This window comes from Bombus flavifrons, chromosome 10, assembly GCF_040668555.2.
Source record: "Bombus flavifrons isolate JBK064 chromosome 10, iyBomFlav1_principal, whole genome shotgun sequence".
Classification (NCBI taxonomy): domain Eukaryota; kingdom Metazoa; phylum Arthropoda; class Insecta; order Hymenoptera; family Apidae; genus Bombus; species Bombus flavifrons.
This window is the reverse complement of record NC_138451.1, coordinates 9,271,094-9,292,498: the sequence shown is the minus strand read 5'-3', so window position 1 is coordinate 9,292,498 and position 21,405 is coordinate 9,271,094. Positions and strand designations below refer to the sequence as shown.

The 21,405-nt window shown below is 37.0% G+C and overlaps 1 protein-coding gene across 9 annotated transcripts in view; it reads right to left on the bottom strand.

The window, feature by feature from the left end:
- Positions 1-21,405, bottom strand: part of Cog1 (conserved oligomeric Golgi complex subunit 1) — a 143,769-nt gene that overhangs the window by 14,140 nt on the left and 108,224 nt on the right. The gene's annotated exons all lie outside the window — the stretch shown is intronic.

Below are 21,405 nucleotides of genomic sequence, written 5' to 3'. Positions count from 1 at the left end.
TTTTGCCACGGCCGATGCGCGTGAACACACGACGAACCGGTATCAATCGACGATCTTACGGGTCCTGACGACAGAGTTGCGCCTAATTGTTACGAACGATCATCATACGACAAAAAAAGATATGCTGCGAGACGAACGAATAATACAAGGACAGCCACCGTAGTTCGACAACGACGTTGGCAACGTTCTAACGAGGAGGAGTGGTGATATTGTCGTCGTGTCGGCGCCTAGTCGACTTCGTATTTTTAATATATTACTTCACGGGCGTGTTCGCGTTTCTCTTCTTCCGTATACGGAACAGACGAACAGCGAAAAATTGATACTAATAGGTAGAATGTTCGCGAGAGAGAAAGAGTGAGAGTGAGAGTGAGAGAGTGAGGGGTGGGTGACGCGTGGCATTTTTCTCGAGACACAGCGAGCCGTAGATATATAATATGTTATATAAATATAAAGTGTATGTATGTATATGTATATCTATAAATATAGTAGGAACGAATTTTCCCGTCGAAGAGGTCGATATTGTAAAAACAATGGCCCACCGACACGTAATCGCGAGAACGATCATGGCGGCTGTGACGCACATAGTGCCCGACGCAAATACCTGCCCGAATCATAGATCGATCAACCGAATCGTTTTCTCTGTGTGACCCAGTAAAGATCGATAATGACGCGAGACGTTTCTCGTCGCATCGCGTCGCCACGATCGTCATCGCCAGCTTAAGAGCACAGTTCTTGATCGACGATCTTATTGTCTGATACGCGATACCATATTACACACGGAGACACCTTTTCTCTTTGAATCTTTTTTTTTTTCAATAAAAGCAGATATGCATTTTTACCAAAGATCTTGTTTTTTTATGTCTTTCCTTTTCGTTCACTTTTGATGACGCAATTTTGCAATTAATGTTTTCTTTCACTTTATAGAAGAAACGGTATTTTTCTAACGAATTTAAAGCAATTTATCTCAGTGGCGTTGCAGATTTCATAAAAATGGAGGGGTATGAGCTTGGAAACTGAAAAGTGGTTTATTAGATAATTTGTTACATCGTGTGTTGCGTACGATTACCAAAGATAGAATTAATTTAAATATATTTCCAGAAACTGGTACCCTCGCCGCTTTCTCTTTAGTATAATACTCTGTTTTAAATAATTACAGGTATGTTCGAGAGTTTCAATAGTTCACAACGTTCCTATTTATTTCACTTTACTTTTCTTTCGCTGTTAAGGCGCTCACCAAATCGTCCAAAATCACATGTAGATCCCGATGGTGCTGCCTTATAGCATCCTAAAAAGAATATTCAAACAGTTGATTAAGAAATCACGTACATATATATTTTCATTTATCCAAACATCAAATAAACGAGGATCGTTCTAAACATATGTTCTTTCAATTATGTATATTGATGTAAGAGCGTGTAAGAAACGATGGACACCGAGGAAATCGACGTAATTACTAGAGACGTTACTAGAGACATGCTATTAGGAATAAACAAAGAGACAATACAGGGATTTCGTGTAGTCACGAACCGTACAATTTGTATGCATCGCGGAACAGATCGATCTGACATATTCTCGATGATCAGGCGCCAGATCGGCGGCGCTGCGATTTCTCATGCCAGCGCCGTTGCCGCTATCCTCAGGTGCATGAATTATTTCACGGGGCGGGACGCTCGCTCGTCGATGGATCGAATCGAGGCGTCACGCTATACCGGGTTTCCGGCTTCGCGGAAAATGCGACTCTCGTAGCAGTGTTGCATAACTACGAATGAGGTCGCTGCTCTCGATCTGTCGTACGATTTTGAAACCAACTTAATTCGACATTTTCGTACACGCATCGATATCTGGGACGCAATTTAAAATTATAAAACGCGATTCGCATTTTATTTCAATATCTACTGGATTTAACTGCCTCTGATAATGAGTAATTTACGAAGTCGATTTGATTTAAATTACGATACCAATTATTGTATTTTACCATCTCTGTAATTTTATAATTGCTAGGAATTTATTAATCTTACGTAAAGTAATTCAGGGGTATATATCCGGTGTAACTATATTTATTTACGTTTTTATTTGCCATTTATGAGGATCACTAGTTCTTGGAATGGTAATTAATGTACTTTCATAAAGCAAATAAAGATATTGATTACAGAAGATTAAATTATTTATAGTGACATATTTTACGGACTATTTAGCTACAAACAAAACAGACGAGAGATATAGACGAGATTGTCCAAACATAGCAACCATTCGAATGTTAAGTAACTGTTAAGTAAACTTGATCGTCGAAATTACCGTTAGAAACTGTTACTTCACTTTGAATTATGATTAGATAACGCCAAGTTCGAATTCGAGCCGCTGAACCCAATGATTGCATAAAATTTCGAAGGTACAAGGATCTCCAACGGAAGTTAGCACATTGTAATGAGCTAGCGCCGGAAAGGAGATCAACGATGCGTGGAATATTAGACATTGGCATGCACCTTAGCGTAGATATTCGCATCGCGTGCAACCGCCATGCACCCACGCGCATTACGCATTACGAATTTACGTCAGTCGGAAGACACGTTAAGTCGTTGACTTATCGGACACTGTTGGACTAACCCTTGGGCTACTTCGGTGTTTGTAATTTTAAAAGAGAAGAGGACAATTTCGAAAAACATGTATTAACCTCCTTTCCTTTTTTTTTTTTTTTTTTTTTATGAAAGAGTAGTTTCCGAATTTTAAATTAAAATAATTAATATAATTAATAAATTGAGCCCTTTGAAAAATTATAGCTCATTGGAAGATTCCAAGAAAAGTATGAAGCTTCCTATATTTCTCAAAATTATTTTTTATTTGCGAAAGTTCCTTTTTATATCGATACAATTTAGGTAATGGAGAAAGTGCTGTATCTTACGAAAAAGATATAGTTGGAATTCTAAAATAAAATGTACGCTATTAGATAAGAAAAATCGATGATGCGTAAACCGAGTCTATATAGCGGCACGTTCATGATTTTAATTACGGTTATCTATGCACTCTATAAGCCTGTCATACATATATGACGTATGGTAATATGTAGCGATCTTTCTAGTTAACATCCGCTGCCGCTAGATGGTGCAACTGTTCCTATAATTCACACGCTAAACACATCTAACGGATGTTCAAAAACTTTCCACTCCTACTTCAACAATGCTTACTTTAAAGAACTTACTTTACCATTCAAGATAGATACAATTAAATAAAACGACGCATATATTACAGCTGAGTCATAAATCTCCAATTACAAGAAATTTCAACATACAAACACAATACATAATACTTTCCTAAACATTCAGAGTTCATATGAATAATTCCTTTAAATGAATTCCAATAAATTCCAATAAATGAATTTCTATAAAGAAAAAGAAAAAGACCAGGTTTTAAATTAATTTCCACAAAATTTTCATTTTAAGGAACTTACCTTACCATTGAAAATTAATGCATATATACAAATTAATACATATATAACATATTATACAAACACGATACATATTACTTGCCAAAACACCCAAAGTTCGTATGAATAGTTCCTTTCCAACGAAACAATTTCCTTAAAAAAAAAGTGCTCTGAATTCATTTCTACATAATGTGAATCAATTCCGACGTAAGAAAATCCAACGATAAATACATTAAAATGATATGCAACAATTTACAAGCGCACGGATATTAAAAAATACCTCGTTCTGCCCAAACCATTAAATAACGTTCGCGTTTAAAAGTACAATTAACGACTGCTCGTCGCGAGATCAAAACTTCGTTGGAGAAGAGGCGCAATGAAAAAAATGCAGAGGAGAGAAGAAAGAGAGCATCGCGAATGGCGTGCGGCCTTACTATTTCAAGCGAGATCAAACGAGCCAGATTTGTGTGTCCATCGGCATTTCTGCAGCACTGGCAAAGAGAAAGAACAGCGTATTATTCGTAGAATGATGAACCGTCGCACTTTACATCGACTTTTCTCCTCTCCCTTTACGAACACTCTAAGAGGAACAACGACTTCTGTTTCTCGTCTTTCTTAGGAACTTTTCCATCTATGTGTTTCTACATTTATCTTTAATCAGGTTAGGTTGTCCGAAATGTTTCTTTCGTTTTATAAGAAAATAATAGACGCACAATGTTTTTTGTTTTATAGCAATTTATTGAATTATGCACGAACATAATAACAGAAATAGAACGAAATGGATCATACCTAATTCAATAAAATAATACAAAACAGAAATTGTTGTTCGTCTATTGTCACCTTATGAAACGAAAGAAACTTTTCGGACAACCTAATACATCTAATTTTGGCGATTTTCTGTCCAGAGAAGGTTAATTTAGTGTGTGATATGTTTGTTTCACATAACATCAGTGATAATTCTTCGTAAAGAGGTTGCGACAATTCGAGTTCCAGGAGAATTCTGTATAGGCACGCACATATATATATATATATATATATATATATATATATATAGTATGCAGTGATAAATTAAAAGTTACTAGATCTAGAGAATTCCTTTTGTAATAATACGTAGATCGCAGATTATTATGGAAATTTATATTTCTGTGAACATAATAACGGAATTAATTGTCTGATTTATGAAACGTTACGGAGGCTTTTACACTCTGCATATTTTATATATTTTTGTAAATTGTGGATTTGCGCGATTTCAAATATCTCATAAATGAATACAAAAGGCCGCAATGTTGCGGTATGTTATCTGTTCGTACGACACACGACAAAAAGATATTCCTTCCAAAATCGAAGTTTTATGCTTCTAGATTACCATTGATTATTTACTGTTGAGGTTGACTGATAGAAGAACGACTGGATGGATTTCTAATAGAAAAATATTGAAATAAATAAAGATATAAGTAAAAGTATAATGTATAAGTTTATGCTGATCCAGTTTTAGTTTTACAATACAATACAACTTTTATACAATCAATCCACTACAATCCACTACAATCCACTTTTACAATACAATCCACTTTCAGTGTTACAATACAATAGAATCGATCAGGAGCACGTTCATATATTTATAGCAAAAGGACATTAGCGAAAAAGTTAAGCTTATGGATCTAGCTAAAGGTCACAAGAAACATAAATAGAAAACTATTTATTAGTTCCTTTGTTCCTAGACGTTGTAACATAATTTATATTCAAGGGCACAATAATATGTACCTCTCCTTATTTACAATATTTCTGTCTCACTAAATTCTATTTTCCGCGTGATAGAGGTCTCCAGGTCACGGATATACATAAATAAAGATGTAGAGTTTTTCTTGAAGTAATTACTTCTTTTACTTTTAATTACTGAAGTAATTACATTTACAAATAATTATTCGTCAATCTTTCGTTTCCCGAATCGAGCTGAATAGAACGTTAAATTTTACCCTTCAATTGATCCTCGTCTATTAACGTAAATTGCAAAGAGCATAAGAAAATAATCACAAGGAAACAATTCAATTGATCAACCAACCAATGTAACTCATCAAAGAAACTTTTCTAGTAACTTCCACGCGTTCATTGGAGGGGAAAAAAACCTGTTGCGGAGCAACGTTTCTCCGATTCAAGATTCATAACGAAACGACGACCGGTTGCTTGGTAACAACTGGATTTAAACCGATGCACTCCGCTGCGCATTGCAATGCACTATTGCGGAAGAACAATTAACGAGTTCATTTAACCTGGCTGCAGTGTTCCGCGGCTCTATTAGCCAGTTCTCAACGGAGACTTGTGGAATCACCGTATTCCGAGCTATCCGAACGAAAAGCCACGTGTTTCGCCAGCTTTTTTCCACCCTGACATTCCTCCGTTTCTTTCCACGAGTCGTGAGCGCGACGAAACGGTTTTGCCAGCATCGGCAATTTACTCTTGTTTCGACGTAATCGTTGGAATGCAGGTGATGCATGAAGTGAAGAGCAATCTTGTGAATTCCAGATAACTATCGGACTTGAAATTTCTCTGGATAATGGACGAATAGCGTAATCGTTAATAAGAATGGTCAAATAACTTGTAATTTGTAAAATGCATCGGCAAAATTTTATCCTTCTTCATTATCGAAATAGTTACTTTTTCTCGAGGATTGGTAACTTGGAATTAGTCACTTGTAAAGTTTCAATAATAATATTGGTAAATATGCAGGATGACAATTATGCAAAAGAGAGAGAGAGAGGGAGAGGGAGAGAGAGATGTTATTAAATAGAACGATCGAACAACTCGCAATTTGCAAAATGTATCAGCAAAGTTTTATATTTCTTTGGTTGGCTGTTCAAGCACTAGCAATTTATTCTCCGTGACTTGTAAAATTTCCGTTAATGTATACTAGTACAATTCTGTAAGAGATCCCGACATTACCCTTTTATTGTTCCATTAAAAAATCAATAATTACAAGTTTCCATGAAAAACATTAAAAAGCTTGAGTTTAACGCTTTGTATAAATTTTATGCTAAATCTTACGTACTTTATTAATAAATAAAGTAACGAATTAACCATATTGAATTGAACCGGTTTACAAAAAAAAAAAAAAAAAAGAAATCTAAGCTGAAAGATTTCCTAGAAATCCGCGTATGAATAAAAAATTTCACTTCCGAGGAACGTTAATACAGTTAATGATCGCCGTGGATAAACATCTGTTGGGAATTTAAACAGATAATTTCTCCGACGACAACCTCGGCAAATATCACTGAACATTTGACAATTTTACGTGAAAGCGGCTCGCGTTTTATCTTCTTCTATCATCCGTGACATTCCTACGCTTCTTCTAACAACTTACCAGCGTGACATAACGACGATTTTGTCGGCCACCGTGCAATCCACCCTTCGTAATTTTAGCGCGTTCGCAGATCTATGAGCGGTGCCGTATAAGCGAGAAGCGATCGTCATCTGCGCTAGGGGAAAAAAAAAGGTACCAGGGAACGCGGGAGCGTGCAACTTCGCTCGACGCGGCTTTAGATTGCTCTCGAGATGCTACGAATGCTCCGCGCAACTCCCAAAGGGACTAAACAAACATTATTACTCGGAATTGCGATATTTTATCCAGCCAGACGTTTCTCCATGAAGAAACTTTTCAGGGAAGAAGGAATTCCTAAGAACAGGTGCGCAAACTTGTAGAATTACCCCTCGATTTCCATGTTTCTAAATGGGAAAGGTTATTTCTTGCGTTACGAATACAATTTGTTCGCAAGGATTTATAAGGATTATGCAAGCAGCTTGATACAACGAATTTATCAATAGCCAGAGACAAAGAGTTTAAAATAACAGTTATTTTAAACATTTTTTTTTTTTTAGAGAAAAATTGATTTTTATTCAAATGAGAGCTGGTCATAGATAAATCTCGAAGAAATTTCTCAGAAAAAAAAAATGAATAATCATTATGGATGATTAAAGTATTTTTGGCAACCAGTAACCATTATCGACGATGGGAATTTAATTTTCATTACCAATAAGCAACATAAACGACGGAAGTTTGTTTTGATTACCAGTGACCATTACCGACGATACGAATTTTGTTTTGGTTACCGATAACCATTATCGACGGAGAAAATCTTTTCTGGTTACGTTCGATTGCCTGTCATTTCGTTTGATTTGAGGTATTCTTTCAAGTTTCAAGCGAGACTGAGAATCTTCCAACTGTTGCTTAATTTGAAACTAGCAGTCTAGTGAATAATTATTAGATAATGATATTTCTAGTTTCGTACTTGGTAACACTGCTTTGGTAAAGGTCCACACAAACGTTGTTTTGGATAACTATTTTCCATTACCATAGGTAACCACTTAAGCGACAATTACTCGAATTCAATTTCAAATCTTGACTCTCGCTTTCTAACTAACTTCACTTGTACGAACAGAAACTTGTAATTAAATGACCAAATTCAAGTAATTTAAATAAACGGGGCTTGGTACGATATTTATTGAAATATGTAGTTACTTGAAACGTAAAAGCGTTCATTGTTTGATATTATTCATTGAGCAAGAAATTATGATCGAGCTCCAATAACGTTATTCATTAATAGTGTTAATTTTATTCATTGCACAAAAAATTCTTGACAAAAACGAAACTCGAGTAATAAACCTTTTCTGTATATGAACTAAAAACTCGATCAACATTAAACCGAAGGAATTTTATCAAAGAATTGCTGTATGTAAATGCTCGTAAAACTAATTGTATTAAAATCAACAAACCTTACACGGCTTATCGTGTCGATTTTATAGCGTCGCGTACTCACACACCACACCGTAGTCACTTTATTGCGGCATAAAAGTTGCCGAGCGCGTGGGAAATTCGCGGGAATCCTGGGGACGCGGTTGTAAAACAAACCGGCTCGACTTTCGAAACGATCGATTCTCACACCAGGTTATTTCGCAATTAGATACAGTTTCCGAGAATCTGGTGAAACGTGACGAGAGGGAAAATCGCGTGAAAGTAGAGAGAAAATCGCTTCTCGAAGTGCGCCGAGAGCTTCCTAATCGAATGAATTCCAGGCGAGGAGAGAGGAACAGGTGAGACAAGAAAACGCGAAAAGAAATATACCAGCAGCCATAATTCGAGACTAACATAATCTGGACAGCAGTTTGTTTGACGCGCTTCCTTTATAACGCTTCTATTTACGACTTCCTTCCTAGATTCATCACGGCCACCATAGAAAATTCTTAATCGTACGCGCGATTTTTCTTGTTACGTCCTGAGTTATGCTATTCGGATGTTGTTAGGTATGGTTTACCATGTACAAGTTTTGGTAAGTATAGTAAGTTCAGCTTGCAAAGGACGGAAGTAATTACAGATGAGAAATGCGAGTATTTTTCATTCGGTAACGATGTTATAATACTAGCTCGTTCGTAATTTCATTATATTGTACAATTAGGATTATTCTTATAAGAAAACCATATATATATTACACATACAGAGATACGTATATATATGTGCTAAATCATGTGTTGTTACATAACCTTACATTTATGGTGATATACGCATATATACACATATATTAAGTTGTCCCAAAAGTTTCCTTCGTTTTATAAGAAAATAATAAATGCACAACACTTTTTGTTCTATTGGAACACGATGGACTATACATAATTCAATAAAATAATATAAAATAAAAAATGTAACACCATAAATGTAAGGTTATGTAACAACACGTGATCTAGCATGTATATTACATTGTGTAATGTATGTATATAATGCATGTATGTATATTACGTATCTGTACATATGTATGTGAATATATATATACTAGATCATGAGCGGCTACATAACCTTACATTTATGGCGCATGAATTTTCGCGAAGAATTTTAATGCACTTTGAGTTTCATCATTTAAATCATTTTTTTACCTCCGACGTCTAAAATGTATATCCATCGTGTGGGTTTCACGAAAAAGTCTAACGCAACTGAAATTAGTAGCTCTGTGACTCTTAACCTTTAAGGTAGATACATAACCCCACATGCATCATATACGTTCTACTAGAAATTCTAGCACTCATCAAACTGATAATCCTTCAATTTCTAATCTCTAATATATTTCCATAATTTGATATCCATGTTGCAAATGTCGCTATAAATTCTGAAGCTCCTCAAATCGGTAGTTCTTCATAATTCCTAACCTACAAAATTCCTCTATAATCTTACATTCACCGTACAAATTTCGCTAGAAATTCTAACGCAGTTCAATTTGACGATTGAAAGGATTGCTACAACAAGGAGGTAATTCTACTTTCCAGCAATTTAGATAAAACAACAAAACTTCAATTCTTTTTTTTTGCGAACTCTTCAACTTTTAGTCTCCAAAATAACTTTACAGAAATACCATTAAACGAAGCAGTACATATCCTGGAAATATTCACCAGTGATCAGACATCTACAACATCCACGTACAACAACATACAACGACTGCACCCGATATTCCGTACATCAAAGGTACTCAAACACCGAAGTTCTGTTCATTAATTTATCCAAGGTAGCTGACGGTAGTGTAGCAATCAATTAAACGTCGAAAATTCTGTCTAAGCGAGGCAGAGTTCCGCGTTCTAGCTCGTTACTCGCGCCAGCGCGGAAATCGCTGGACTGTTAGGTGAATTTTCATCAGAAACTCTCATTAGGGACGTTTGTCAGTCACCTCTCTCCTCTTCACCCTCTCTGTCTTTTTCTCCCGACCTCCCTCCTCCCCCTTTTCTCCGTGGTTGATTTTCCAAAGACTATTCTCGCATCCTCATTATGTTTCCGCCGAGCTAAAAGGAGCCAAACACTCGCGCCAGAACATCGACCCCGTGGCCACGAAACGTTTGTTCGCTTCTCGAGGCCACCGGTGTCGTGGCTTAACGAGAACAAAAGAGATTGAGCCCGTAAAAACAAGGAAAGTCGAGGACGATAATTAGAACGAGAAGCGTTGATGCTCGCAAGCACTCAAAATAACAGTACAAAGGACTGTTGAAGCTTTGACATTGTTTTAGATCCAAGTTTTTGATCTTCTTTTTTTTTTAATATCTTGACTATCACGGTAGCCATCGACGACTCAGGTTAATACATTTTTTAGAATGATTACAATGTTTTGTTAAAATTACATTTACATGCACAATTATGGTGTAGTGTAATATATTTCAATCCATTTGTAGGGGAAATTTAATTTTTTTCGTTCTTGACAGAATTTTAAGAGGTATTATCCATAATATTGTGAGAGTTGAAAAATTTTGTGATGATAATGTGGGGAAAGGAAATATGGCCAACTATTAGTTCAAGATATTTTTGGTCTCCAAAAAGGAAGGAAATTAAGTGCGGCCCGATTTTCACACACAGATGACGACGTCGCTAATTAAGATTCACGCTACTCTGAACTCCAACACCACCCTCCAGAACTAGTAAAAAGTTTGAAAAAAAATTGTTTCGAAATGCGATGCATCCTTGGTTATATTTAAATTCTAAAACGTAGAGGGTGGGAAATTTCCCTTCTGCATTTTCTCTTTTTTCTATGGGAAATTTTCAAACACAAAATAGTAGACACTAGTATTGAAAACTTTCTAGAAAATAATTTTTGCGATGCTTGGTGAATCATAAAAAGAATCATTGAACAGAAATTCTTGATTCATAAATATTTCAGGCAAATTATTTTTCCTATTTTTATTTTAATCGATCATCGATATTTTCACATTTTAATGAAAATTGAAAACAATATCCAATTCACAAAATCAATTTAGAAAATCATTACCCTCCACCTATATTGAAATTTCTATAAAATCTCAACAAAGATATTGATTTCCAATTTTTTCTAAAAACTCGAATACCAAAATGTTTGCAGCATTTTTACTTACAAAGTTGTTCAATGCCGCTTCTCAACAGCTCAAACGAGAGATGATTCGCTTTTATGATCCCGTAACCTTCGGGAGTTAAATGGCCCCAGACCCTTGGCGGATCGGACGATTATTCGATTAATAAGTCTCAGCTATTTCGGTGACACGAAAGAGAATCCTCGACGAGGGTCGACAGTAGGCAAAGAAGAAACATCGATTTCATGGAGTAGGACAAGGAACAGGCCCTTTTCCTGGAATTCGTGGTCCGTCTAAATTCAAACCTGAAGGGCAGACAGGACAAGGTCTTGAACAGACAAACCGTCTAGCAGGGAGCCCCGCGACATTAACGCCGTTTCCTTTTTTTCACCCAGCAGGAAGAAATCAGGGGAACGAATGTCGTCCCGATCTTTTAACCCTTTTAGTCCATGTCCAGACGGCACAGGACTTTAATACACATGTGTTTCCTATTTTTCATTATCCTACAATTTTTTGGTCGCCAAGCACTGTTACATAGTAGCATTGGTTAAAATTATTTAAAATACCGCTTTTGGAATAGAAATTGACAAATTTATTTGGCTAAAAACTTTTGTAAAAGACCACTGTATATAATTAATTGTCAGAGGATGTGATTTACCATTTTGAAGACTTGTATCATATAGAGCCATTTTTCATTTCGATTGGCAATATAATAATGTACGTATGAATTTTAGTTCACTTGGAAACAAATGGTAGCGAAAACTGTGTTATTTGACTTTATTCATTTTTAATGCTGCGATTGTAGAATCCTGTGGTTAAGGAGGTGATCTAATTAACGACGCCATGAACCAGAAATTTCTAAGATGCAAGTACCATAAAGTTCAGAGTTGGTTAGATCAGTTTATTTATAATTGAATGACTCCTACGATGTAGAATAAAAAGAATCACGAAGCTCGAGGCTATTATCGACAGCAAACTTGACCGTAGAGCACAAAGTGGAGCCACTAGAAGCAACTAAAGATTTAGAACAAAACTGGTGTACCGTAAACTTCGGAATTTATTAGACCTCTTCTTTTTTAAAAAGATTCAAACGTAGATGCAAAAAATCAGTGACACAGCGTTCAGCCTACCATCGTCAAAAAATTTGCCCATAGAACGCAAAGAGAAGCCGCTAGGAGCAACATAAGATTTAGAATACATTAGTATCCATAAGCTTCAGAATTTATTACGTTGGCTTGTTTAAAATCCAAAGATAGGTGCAAAAAGTCGGTGACATAAACCTGGAGGCTCGCATCGCCACAGTTGGGCCAGGTGTGCCGACTAAAGCACGAAAAATCGCTAGAAAGGAGGAGCAAGAAGCGTGGAATGAGCTGCGAACGCGTGTGCACACCTTCAACGGAGCACGTGTTCCCTCGCGCAGCACGTGCTGCATGCTGATTTACGTGGACGCGGATTTAGCAACGGTTCTTGTGCTCGCCGCTTTATCGTGGGAGTCCAGGGAGGAGGCAGTGCTCGCGCGGATGCTTGTGTACCTCGCTTCTTGCTTCTTTTTGCCCGACCAAGCGGAGGAGGATTTGGAGGTTAGGATGTAGGAGTTGTTAGCACGGCACCGGAGAATGGTATTTCATGGTGTAACTACGGCTGCCTGTGTAACTGGTATGTCGCGTGGAACATGGTGTGCACCGAGTGTAGGTTGGAATGCGCCGTTTTCTGCGTGTTTGTTCAACTCTGGTTTACTCTGCTCCGAGGATTTAGGAGTTAGGGTGATTGGACAGTTTGGTTGTTGAACTTGGGTAAATATAGAGAAAATTGATATTTGCGATTTACTACGTTGTTTTGCTAATTTTGGGAGGAAATTTTCAGAAAGACTGTGTATTGTACGGACATAAGGCGTAAGCTGTTTGGGCGCCAATCTTCGTTTCAGACGTTGCTGATCCTAAGATCTCAAGTATACGCACAGAAAATTGGTATTTGGAATTACGCTGTTTTTTTTTTTCGAAGTAATTTCGAAAGACAAGTTTGAGGAAGGTCGCGTGTTATATGGACATTATCGGACATAGGGAGCAAGTCTTTTTAGGCACCAATTTTGATTTAAAACGCTATTGAACTTGGGTTTACTTAGAGAAAATTGATATTGGGGAATTTATTATGCTATCCGACTAATTTTGAGGGGAAAGTTTGAGAATGATCGTGTGTTACATGGATATTTAGCGTAAGTCATTTCGAGCGACAATTTTGATGTTTCCTAGAAATCTTCTGTGATTTTAATAGCGTTACACGGATTTGTAGTAATTTTATACATGCAGAGCATTGAACTTACTCGACTTAGGTCATTCAAGATTCAGATATTCTTATTACAAAGATTTGTCGAGCTTCCACGGGCCGCTGAACCTAATAATATTCTAGTAAACCGTGCAATTCAGACGACGGTGTTTAAAAATTGTAATATTGCCAAACTTGTAAGGTTATTCGTCCGTTTTCAACACACCTGTAATTTAGAAAAATAGCGTAATTTATACTTTGAAAGCTAGAATTTGACCATAAAGCAAAACCACTACCAGAAGGGACTTAAAATTTAGAATATATCGGTGTACCATAAAGTTCAGAATTTATTAGACTAGCTTCCTTAGGATTTAATGACTCCCACCACGTAGACACAGCAAGTCAGTGACACGAAGCTTCGGGCTATTATTTAGCTACATTACAAAGTATAAAAGAGGAGAATAGCGGTTGTGGAACGTATAATTTGTCTCTAGACTCTGTAACTCATTAGGTTGTGTTCTATGGATTTATTGGAGAGTTGGTAACTAGAATTCAGTGTGTTGTTATCCTACACAGAGCCATGACCATATGCAGCGCTGGCTAACTGAGTTTATAGTTTAGCGTCCAGTTGCTCCTGCTGTGTGGATTTATTAGAGTTCTGGTAGCACTGAACTTAGAGGTGTTATTAAACTGCGCGTAATGTCCAGCCAAGATTCTACGCTCCGGAGATACCGAGATCCGATCCACCGAGCAGATACTACGAGCCTTACGGACAGATTATTTTTATTATCCAATTTATAGGGTATACTAACAGACGTTACATTACCGTAGCAATGTCTCTTTATCTAATCAGATGATCAGTATGCCAGTTTAGATTCCTTCCTGGCCGTATTATGCTACTAAAGTAGCTCGTGCTGCTCTTATCACAATTAATGCAAAGCTATTTCTCAACACATCCCAAGTATAAATTGCTTCCACTGTTCACGAATATTGTTAAACTTTCGATGGAATATTACAAACGTCGTCTACTTAAGAAAGAATCTTCATTGACTATATGTATTTCTCATATTTAAACCTTCACGATGATGGTATACAGTATTAGGTGGTATACAGTAACAAGATAGAATGAGGTTTAAAACACAGTCAGATGAAACGATAATTTTCGACAATGGGATTATAATTAACAAAAAACTAATGAATGTCGCAGAGAAAGTGACCGTTTCTCGACGAAGTGAGCTATTTCTAACACGACAATTACTGATTTTTATGTATAGAGGCAGTTCAATTTTCCTTAGTGCCGCCAGTGTATTTATGGTTCTCTTCGATTGTGCTTTTCATAGTACATTGCACTTTGTCCCTGATGTTTCATGAATTTTCCAGTTTATTCCTCCAAAGTAATTTTTGTGTACATTTGTCAAAGAAATTTTTTTTAATCCTGCTGATTCTCGAATTTAGATATTTCAATTTCGCTCCAGCTTTAGCAAGCAACAAGAACTTGCGAAGAATTCCAAATTGTACATTCATCGTAATTTCATTCCTTGTTATCTGATTAATCAATTTCTCAATTTTTGTTGATATAAGAATTTACATAAAGCTGGAAGAACGAAAGAAATAACGATGAACGTACAATTTTAAATTCAATTTCGAAACCGGTCATTCGACCAGCCTAGGCAAGCTTAGCGTTAAGAACATAAAATTGACATAATTAATGGACAACTTCGTTACAGATTCACTAAAAATCTTTTCATACTCTCCAATTCTCGACGTTAAAAAGATACAATAGGATGGAAAAATGACCGGAAGAACGTAGCACAGTTGATAAAAGTCAGCAGAACGATACTGTCAAATATTTGAACAGTTTAAAAGCTTCGTTGCTATTTTTACTTTGAATGATAGATCCAGAAACGAATCGGAGAATTCACGATGGTCATCAAATGCGCAAGAATTAATCGATTTGGTCGGTTTACGCGCAAAACATTCGACACGCGCGTTCGAGCGTGAGCGTGTGCATGCTATAAACCGGCACAATGATTTACGGGACAGCGGATTTAGACCAGTGGCAGCGTTCGTTCGCCGCGAACCTACACGGAGTTCCTTAAATAAAACGCCACGAGGCTTTTAGGATCAACTGCCACGCGAGTATCGGCCACTCGAATATCGGTATTCGCGGTTACGTCGTGAGGACACACGACACTGAAAACGATCCTATTTTGGGTCCGTGAGGCACACACTTACGCGTGTCTGTATCGTTGTATAGTCACCAATGATACACAACGACATCACGACACAGAGATCGTAATATTTTAGTAAGACGAACGTTATGAGAATTTAAAGAAATTATTATTCTCTTACGATTAAGCGTTTGTGTAATTTTATAAATGTAAACTGAAGTCTTTTTATGTTCAATTTTGACGACCTGAGGAAGGTGATTGAAGTGTTCGTACAGTCACATAAATGTAAACTGCAGTGTAACTTTTGTGTCTTTAATTTTGAGCACTTAGGAGCCTAATCGAAATTGTTTGTACAATTTGTACAGACTTTTTATGTTCAATTTTGACGACCTGAGGAAGCTGATTGAAATGTTTGCACAGTCACGTAAATGTAAACTGCAGTGCAATTTTTGTGTCTTTAATTTTGAGCACTTAGGAGCTTAATCGAAATTGTTTGTACAATTTGTACAGTCTTTTTATGTTCAATTTTGACGACCTGAGGAAGCTGATTGAACTGTTTGTACAGTCACGTAAATGTAAACTGCAGTGCAATTTTTGTGTCTTTAATTTTGAGCACCTAGGAGCTTAATCGAAATTGTTTGTGCAATTTGTACAGTCTTTTTATGTTCAATTTTGACGACCTGAGGAAGCTGATTGAACTGTTTGTACAGTCACGTAAATGTAAACTGCAGTGCAATTTTTGTGTCTTTAATTTTGAGCACCTAGGAGCTTAATCGAAATTGTTTATACAATTTGTACAGACTTTTTATGTTCAATTTTGACGACCTGAGGAAGCTGATTGAAATGTTTGTACAGTCACGTAAATGTAAACTGCAGTGCAATTTTTGTGTCTTTAATTTTGAGCACTTAGGAGCCTAATCGAAATTGTTTGTACAATTTGTACAGACTTTTTATGTTCAATTTTGACGACCTGAGGAAGCTGATTGAAATGTTTGCACAGTCACGTAAATGTAAACTGCAGTGCAATTTTTGTGTCTTTAATTATGAGCACTTAGAAGCTTAATCGAAATTGTTTGTACAATTTGTACAGACTTTTTATGTTCAAGTGTGACGACCTGAGGAAGCTGATTGAAATGTTTGCACAGTCACGTAAATGTAAACTGCAGTGTAATTTTTGTGTCTTTAATTTTGAGCACTTAGAAGCTTAATCGGAATGCTCGTATAATTTCATAAATACCAATTTGAGTCTGCACGATCTTTATATCTTCAACTGTGGGGACTTACGATCTTAATTGAAATATTTGTACAACTTCATAAACGTAAACTGTATCGTAATTTTTGTATTATTTGCTTCGAGAAATTACGAGCCACAATGAAAATCAAGGATTTTAATGTTGTAATAAAATTCTGCAATTCTGTATTTTTAAATATGATTCCCTAAATCGACGTATAGACTTCTTTAACTTTACGAGCAACATAATCCTGCGCTTTAAAGTACGTTCTATTCTAAAACACATTCATCAAAATTATCGAAGTAAAACAGGCCGATTAGAAAATTATGGAAATGAGAAAATGCAGGAACGATGAGATTCAAAATGAACGAGCTGGAATTTCAAACCAAACGAAGAAATCCATCGCAACGTGACGACTCTGCAAAGATCGCACGCGTCCACTGGAATAATCTTTTTGTAACAAAATCATCATACGGAAGGTCACGGTCACTATGGCTGTCACGTCCAAAAACTACATGGGCAGATCGATCTCGGATCGATCCGAGATCCAGTTTCAGTTCCAGCTGTGTCGGCTCAATAAAGACATCATGCAACGTTAGAACGTTGTTTCTCTTAGTCCATTTGAGGCAAAAGAAAGAGAATAAGAGGCCTCAACTTCCTGGAAGTCGAAGGACCTAACCCGTGAGATTTCTTTTTTAACAAGAAACGTCGAAGCCTCTTACCACGATCCACATCGTTCACATTAAAAGTAATGACGGTAATAAGATCTGTGCAGCGATGATTCTCGAACGTGACACAAGACTCGTGTCCTTCCTGGGATCGACGATTGCTCCATCGTTGGTTGATTCGTGCGGCGAAACATTCTGAAATCGTCCGTTTCCTCCTGCAAATTCTCAGCTACTGTTTCTCTTGGTTTCCACTTAATGAGACACGAATCCACGTTTTTAGATGGTTTTCGTTATTTTGACGCAGGTAAACAGGTAAGTCGATCGATGGTTACGCGCAAGGTCGCAACGCAAGGAAAGAAAAATTGGATTTGTAATGAGAAGTTTCGTGGGACGAAGAAAATTGGCCAGACAGTCGAGTAAACTACGGGCGAAGATTAAAATGGAATTCCAAGCGTTCTACGAGAATCGAAGATAACTAGAGGCATTTATCAATTTTTGAGTCAGGAAGAATAGAAACAAACTGTGAATTCGATTTTATAAAATAGAAACTTTTACGAGTTAGCTTGCTAGTATTCTCTTCTCGATCGCCATTTCTCTCGGTTTTCATTTAATGATATACGGGCTGACGTTCTCGGAAGAGCCTTGTTCCTGTGACGCAGGTAAACAGGTAAACTGGTTGGCTGTTAGGTGAGGTGGAAGAAGGAAATTGGTTACAGAGATGCAGTTGCATTTGTAACAAGAACTTCCATAAAATGGAAAAAAATACTGTTTGTACAGACTGATCCATACGTCGTTTTCCCATTGAAAAGTTTCCTATATATAAAAAAACATCGTATATTTCTAAATTTTCGTGTCAGTTTTGCGAAGTTTATTTTCTTGGGAATTTACCATGGAAAAATTCACAGTAAAACAACGAGCAACTCTTCGAGCTTATTTTAGATTTCATAGTGTTCGAACATGTTTGTTATTGGAAACTGACTGAGGATACAAGCGAGAAAAGAATATTCATTTCCTTTTTCTCTTTGTCGATAATTTTCTTTTTTGATACACAAGCGACTCGTATAACTCTTCACGAGAAAAATTGACTAAAGTAACAGATTGTAGGAAATGTGTAAATAGGATGAAGTAAAAATTGGTCAGGATATAAATATAACACGTGAGAAGACATAGAAATAAAACAACATATAATAAGACACGTCAGAGTTGGTCCTGGGGGGCACAAGATATGGGACAAGAGATTCTGAGAGGAACTGAGAAGAAATGCGAAAGAATAGGGAATAGTTTCATAATTCTTAGCTTTACATTATTATTTTCGTATTCTTATATCCTATATTGTCACAGGTTCGTATTTTATGTTTCTGGTTAGATCGCTATCTTATTGAAGTTTAGACGCTGTGAGAATATGAGTAACAAAAGTAGAGAGAATAAGTAACACAGATGTACATTTTTAGGTCAAGTTTAAATGTAGATGCCGAGTCTAAATATCAAGTACAAGAGATGTTAAGCTCAATGGTTGAAAAGATAGACCGTAAACGTGAACCAAAGAGAAATGTAACTGCTAGTTCGTCCCAATGTGTGCCAAATTTCAGCTTTCTAGCTGGTAGTTTCGTTTACAAAATTCCACCCAGCAAACAAGCAGAAAGATACACCAGATGATAAGAATAATTAAGAACGAACATTAAAGCAAAGAATTCGTTAATGAACGAATGAATGGAGGAAAGAAATTGTCAGCCCTGACGTTGGCCTTTGTAGAGGGTAAAATTCCCTCATGCTGCACGAAAACATACTGCGGCAACGATAACACTAAAAAAGATGAAACAATAGCATCGACAAGCCCGCAGGTAGCTTGGTAGGTCTAAACACGGCGGAACAGGGCAACGGCCAGTGAACCACGGAATTTATAGTCGTTGGGGACGATGGCGTTGCCTAGACGCGTCCGAGTTTCCTCGTAGCGTTTCGCCATCTGAAATAGACGACACCGAGCCGATTCTAAATGTGGCCGGGTCCGATGCAACCCAATGGAAACACGGCGTGTGTGTCATCGTCTGGTCACGCCGTTACGCTTTCTCTGCGTAACAAACGTTGCGAATGTTAGCGTGCAACATTTGTTCGCCAGGAATACGCGTAACGAGGAGCTGGAACACTACGAGAGACCGAACTGTCGTTTTCTCAGCCGTTTCGACTCGCTGCAGACCGACCTGCGACTGCGACTGCACTCTGGCCTCTCTGCAAGCTTTGCAATTGGTTGCAGGAAGAGCTGGTGATTGTTTGACGTCTGTTATATGGGTATTTTGGTTGTGGTTTTGTCGGAGAGCTTTGGTGAGCTTAGAATGCGTTATATCGTTATACTGTTACGTTGCATAGCCAAGCTTCCGAGTACGGAATATTCTGGACTCGAATTCCTTTAAACTCCTCCAGTTCCCTTTAAACGATGCGTGATTTGTTGGAATTATTGAAATTCAAAGTGCAAAGTATTATATTCTGTATGCAGCACGGGAAACGTAAACTGATTAATTCAGCTGGATTATGGCTGTAAAAATTCTTATGCGCAAAATTACAGGGGAATATTACGAAGTTTGGAATGGAAATTCACGTACTCTCAGCAGAAATGGAACATTAAACTAAACGGACGAAGTATATTTTTTTTACTTGAAATATAATAGCGGTGCATATAGAAATGTTGTAAAAAGATTGAAGTTGAAGAAAACGTAGATTAGAATTTGAAAGTAAGATTCGATCTTAAACGTTAATTACTGCTAAATATTCAGATTTGTTCTTTCCAAGACTGTAAACTATCAAAAATCGAACGAACGTACACACAAATCATTTACTCTGTTTTATTCTCCTATATCTCGGATTCTGTTATACGAATTGTTTCGCCATGTTTCACGGATGACTCGCAAGGTTTATCCAATTTCATGGGTTAAATTTAGCGAAAACCAAGCAGAATCTGTGTTGCATCGAAAAACAAAGCAGCAAGAGGATCCTGTAGCCTCGATTTTCCGAGCTTTCGCTACGTAACCGTGGCGATACTCGTGACAAACGCGACACAATCCTATTTTTGCGGATGCACCAGACAGTTGGACGTCTCCTCCGGCGTTTCTATTTACGTATCATCGCCGGGACCAACGATACCAACGACGTACCGGCACTTTCGTCACGTACCCTGTTGTTGTTCGCGACTGACACGCGTCTGTTCGCGGTTGGTCCAGTCAAATGCACCTAGCGAATTGCCTTAACGAACCCTAATTGCAATTACGTTACACATATGTAACATTCGTTAAACTATTCCAGTAATCCGTATTTTGTCATAATTCGTCTAAAAATGACGTAGTTAATATTTCAATAATAATCTTTCTACATTTGAAGTTTCTTCGTGTATTGGTTATTTGAATGAATTCGTCTAAAAACGAGGCAATTAAAATTCGGACAATGATCTTCCACGTTCGAAGTTTGTGGGGTCGATGGATATTTAAGACTCACAGTTTCTTAATTCGATCCACTGTTATCTTTCATAAGACAGTGTTCTCTGTTTAACGTTATAAAACATTCGTTATATTTTTTCAAGCCACGAAGACGTAATCAACGCTAAATAAAGTTATCGTTTAATTAATTATACAAGTAAAGGAATGATTTAAAATTTAAGAAAGTGAAAATACTATGCAAAGAAAAAGTTTGAAAATCGTGACTTGCGTCAATATGATTGTCAGCCTTCCATTTCTGTGCAAGATATCCCGTTTATTATACGTTCAATTTGTACCTAATGAAAGAATGCTTTTAAAGATTTTTAAAAGAAGAGGATAGAA